The 5,000-nt window shown below is 40.2% G+C and overlaps 1 non-coding gene across 1 annotated transcript; it reads right to left on the reverse strand.

Moving 5' to 3' along the window:
* Positions 1-1,305: 1,305 nt before the first annotated feature.
* On the reverse strand, positions 1,306-1,413 carry LOC130952168 (small nucleolar RNA R71). Its single transcript, XR_009074353.1, has one exon. It is a non-coding gene; the product is annotated as a small nucleolar RNA R71 (small nucleolar RNA).
* Between the last annotated feature and the right edge of the window lie 3,587 nt (positions 1,414-5,000).

The following is a 5,000-nucleotide window of genomic DNA, read 5'->3' on the forward strand; positions in this document are numbered from 1 at the left end:
AAACGCCCAGAATGGTATACATTCTGGCGTTAAAACATTCTGGCGTTTAACGCCAGGATGGTGCTAGGGGGAAGATTTTGTTTTTCAAATCAAATTTTTTTCAAGTTTTCAAAGTTTTTCAAAATCAAATCTTTTTCAAATCATATCTTTTCAATCAAATGTTTTCAAAATCAATTTCTTTTTTTTCAAAAATACTTACTAACAATTAATGATTTGATTGAACATCTCAATTTTGTTGCCTTTTCTGTTGAGAAAGGTTTAATGTTTGAATCATATCTTTTCTTGTTAGGCAAGTCACTAATTTTCAAAATCAAATCTTTTAAAATTGTTTTCAAAACATATCTTTTAAAATTGTTTTCAAATCATATCTTCTCAATCACATCTCTTTAAAAACTAATCATATCTTCTCAACCTCATCTTTTTTAAAATAGTTTTCAATCAAATCTTTTTGATTTCTAATTTCAAATCCTTTTTCAAAAATCACTTGATTTCTTTCTTACTTTTATTTTGAAAATCAATTAAGTGTTTTTCAAAATGTTTTCAAAATCTTTTTAATTGAATTTTCGAAAATCTTCTTCCTCTCCTCCCACATCCTTCTATTTATGGAGTACTACTCCTTCTTAATGCACTATTCGAACTCTATCTAATCAAGTTCGAATTCTTCTACCTCATTCTTCTATTTTTCTTTTCCTCTGACACTTCAAGGAATCTCTATACTGTGACATAGAGGATTCCACATCTTCTTGTTCTCTTCTCTTTCATATGAGCAGGAGCAGAGACAAAGGCATTCTTATTGAAGCTGACCCTGAACCTGAGAGAACCTTGAAGCGAAAGCTAAGAGAAGCCAAAGCACAACTCTCTTTAGAGGACCTGACCGAATTCTTCAAAGAAGAAGAACACATGGCAGCCGAAAACAACAACAATGCCAACAATGCAAGGAAGGTGCTGGGTGACTTTACTGCACCTACTCCCAACTTCTATGGGAGAAGCATCTCTATCCCTGCCATTGGAGCAAACAACTTTGAGCTTAAGCCTCAATTAGTTTCTCTAATGCAACAGAATTGCAAATTCCATGGACTTCCAATGGAAGATCCTCATCAGTTTTTAGCTGAGTTCTTGCAAATCTGTGACACAGTCAAGACTAATGGGGTTGACCCTGAGGTCTACAGACTGATGCTATTCCCTTTTGCTGTAAGAGACAGAGCTAGAATATGGTTGGACTCACAACCTAAAGATAGCCTGGACTCTTGGGAAAAGCTAGTCAATGCCTTCTTGGCAAAGTTCTTTCCACCTCAAAAATGGAGTAAGCTTAGAGTGGAAGTCCAAACCTTCAGACAGAAGGATGGAGAATCCCTCTATGAAGCTTGGGAAAGATACAAACAATTAATCAGAAGATGTCCCTCAGACATGCTTTCTGAATGGAGCATCATAGGTATCTTTTATGATGGTCTCTCTGAACTATCCAAGATGTCTTTGGATAGCTCTGCTGGAGGATCTCTTCATTTGAAGAAGACGCCTACAGAAGCTCAAGAGCTAATTGAAATGGTTGCAAATAACTAATTCATGTACACTTCTGAAAGGAATCCTGTGAACAATGGGACTAATCAGAAGAAAGGAGTTCTTGAGATTGATGCTCTGAATGCCATTTTGGCTCAGAACAAGATATTGACTCAACAAGTCAATTTGATTTCTCAAAGTCTGTCTGGAATGCAAAATGCACCAAGCAGTACTAAGGATGCTTCATCTGAAGAAGAAGCCTATGATCCTGAGAACCCTTCAATGGAAGAGGTGAATTACCTAGGAGAACCCTATGGAAACACCTATAATTCTTCATGGAGAAATCATCCAAATTTCTCATGGAAGAATCAAGAGAGACCTCAACAAGGTTTCAATAACAATAATGGTGGAAGAAACAGGTTTAGCAATGGCAAGCCTTTTCCATCATCTTCTCAGCAACAGACAGAGAATTCTAAGCAGAACTCCTCTGACTTAGCAACTATGGTCTCTGATCTAATTAAAACCACTCAAAGTTTCATGACTGAAACAAGGTCCTCCATTAGGAATTTGGAGGCACAAGTGGGACAGCTGAGCAAGAAAGTTACTGAACTCCCTCCTAGTACTCTCCCAAGCAATACAGAAGAAAATCCAAAAGGAGAGTGCAAGGCCATCAACATGGCCGAATTTGGAGAGGAAGGAGGGGAAGTGAACGCCACTGAGGAAGACCTCAGTGGGCATGCACTGACCTCCATTGAGTTCCCCAATGAGGAACCATGGGAATCTGAGGCTCAAAAAGAGACCATAGAGATTCCATTGGACTTACTTCTACCTTTCATGAGCTCTGATGAGTATTCTTCCTCTGAAGAGGATGAGTATGTCACTGAAGAGCAAGTTGCTAAATACCTTGTAGCAATCATGAAGCTAAATGACAAGTTATTTGGAAATGAGACTTGGGAGAATGAACCTCCTTTGCTCACCAAAGAACTGGATGACTTGTCTAGGCAGGAATTACCTCAAAAGAGACAAGATCCTGGGAAGTTTTCAATACCTTGTACCATAGGCACCATGACCTTCAAGAAGGCTCTGTGTGACTTAGGGTCAAGTGTAAACCTCATGCCTCTCTCTGTAATGGAGAAGCTAGGGATCTTTGAGGTGCAAGCTGCAAGAATCTCATTAGAGATGGCAGACAACTCAAGAAAACAAGCTCATGGACTTGTAGAGGATGTTTTGGTGAAGATTGAAAAATATTACATCCCTGCTGATTTCATAGTCCTAGAGACTGGGAAGCGCATGGATGAAACCATCATCCTTGGCAGACCCTTCCTAGCCACAGCAAAGGCTGTGATTGATGTTGATAGAGGAGAGTTGATCATTCAAGTGAATGAAGAATCCTTTGTGTTTAAGGCTCAAGGATATCCCTCTGTCACCATGGAGAGGAAGCATGAAGAGCTTCTCTCAAATCAGAGTCAAACAGAGCCCCCACAGTCAAACTCTAAGTTTGGTGTTGGGAGGCCACAACCAAACTCTAAGTTTGGTGTTGAACCCCCACATTCAAACTCTAAGTTTGGTGTTGGGAGGTTCCCACATTGCTCTGACCATTTGTGAGGCTCCATGAGAGCCATCTGTCAAGCTACTGACATTAAAGAAGCGCTTGTTGGGAGGCAACCCAATGTTATATTTTATCCATTTTCTTTTGTTATTTTATGTTTTTTGTAGGTTGATGATCATGAGAAGTCACAAAATCAATTGAAAAAGCAAAAACAGAATGAAAAACAGGAAGAAAAACAGCACACCCTGGAGGAAGAACCTACTGGCGTTTAAACGCCAGTGAGGCTAGCAGATGGGCGTTTAACGCCCAGTCTGGCACCATTCTGGGCGTTTAACGCCAGAAAGGGGCACCAGACTGGCGTTAAACGCCAGGAAAGGGCAAGAACCTGGCGTTAAACGCCAGAAATGGGCACCAGCCCGGCGTTCAACGCCAGAATTGGCTCAAAACGTGATTTTGCATGCCATTTGGTGCAGGGATAACTTTTCCTTGACACCTCAGGATCTGTGGACCCCACAGGATCCCCACCAACCCCACCACTCACATCCATCCTTCACAAAACCCCACCTACCTCACCCTTCAAATTCAAACCACTTTCCCTCCCAAACCCACCCATACATGACCAAACCATGAGCCCCCTCCCTCCTATATAAACCCTTCTTCACTCCTTCACTTTCACACAACCTAAAAAACCACTTCTCCCCCTCTTTGGCCAAACACAAAGCCATACCCTTCTTCCTCATTTCTTCTTCTTCTACTCTCTTCTTTCTTCTTTTGCTCGAGGACGAGCAAACCTTTTAAGTTTGGTGTGGTAAAAGCGTTGCTTTTCGTTTTTCCATAACCATTTATGGCATCCAAGGCCGGAGAAACCTCTAGAAAGAGGAAAGGGAAGGCAAAAGCTTCCACCTCCGAGTCATGGGAGATGGAGAGATTCATCTCAAGGGTGCATCAAGACCACTTCTATGAAGTTGTGGCCATGAAGAAGGGTCAACTTTGATCAAAGGTTGGACCAAGTCCTCATAGACATTTATGAAGAGGGCGTTCAATGAAAGAGAGATTCAAGAAGGAAGCCGGTTCAACTGAGAAGGCATGACCTCAAGCCCATCACTAAGAAAAGGATGGAGCAAACAAGAGATCCCACTCATCATGAAATCCCTGAGATACCTCAAGGGATGCACTTTCCTCCACAAAACTATTGGGAGCAAATCAACACCTCCCTAGGAGAATTGAGTTCCAACATGGGACAACTAAGGGTGGAGCATCAAGAACACTCCATCATCCTCCATGAAATTAGAGAAGATCAAAGAATCATGAGAGAGGAGCAACAAAGACAAGGAAGAGACATTGAGGAGCTCAAGCACTCCACAGGATCTTCAAGAGGAAGAAAGAGTCGCCATCACTAAGGTGGACCCGTTCTTTAATCTCCTTGTTCTTTATTTCCTGTTTTTCGAAAATTAATGCTTATGTTTGTCCATGTTTGTGTCTTGTGATCATTAGTGTCTTAGTGTCTATGCCTTAAAGTTATGAATGTCCTATGAATCCATCACCTTTCTTAAATAAAAAAAATGTTCTTAATTGAAAAAGAAAAAGAATTGCATGAATTTTGAATTTTATAGCAGTTTAATTATTTTGATGTGGTGGCATTACTTTTGTCTTCTGAATGTATGCTTAAACAGTGCATATGTCTTTTGAATTTGTGGTTCATGAATGTTGGATCTTGAAAGAATGATGAAAAAGGAGACATGTTACTGAGGATCTGAAAAATCATAAAAATGATTCTTGAAGCAAGAAAAAGCAGTGAATACAAAAAAAAAGAGGCGAAAAAAAAACGAAAAAAAAAGAAAGAAAAAGAAAGAATAAAGTTGTGATCCAAGGCAAAAAGAGTGTGCTTAAGAACCCTGGACACCTCTAATTGGGGACTCTAGCAAAGCTGAGTCACAATCTGAAAAGGTTCACC

The sequence above is a fragment of the Arachis stenosperma genome, chromosome 1 (assembly GCF_014773155.1).
Source record: "Arachis stenosperma cultivar V10309 chromosome 1, arast.V10309.gnm1.PFL2, whole genome shotgun sequence".
Taxonomy (NCBI): domain Eukaryota; kingdom Viridiplantae; phylum Streptophyta; class Magnoliopsida; order Fabales; family Fabaceae; genus Arachis; species Arachis stenosperma.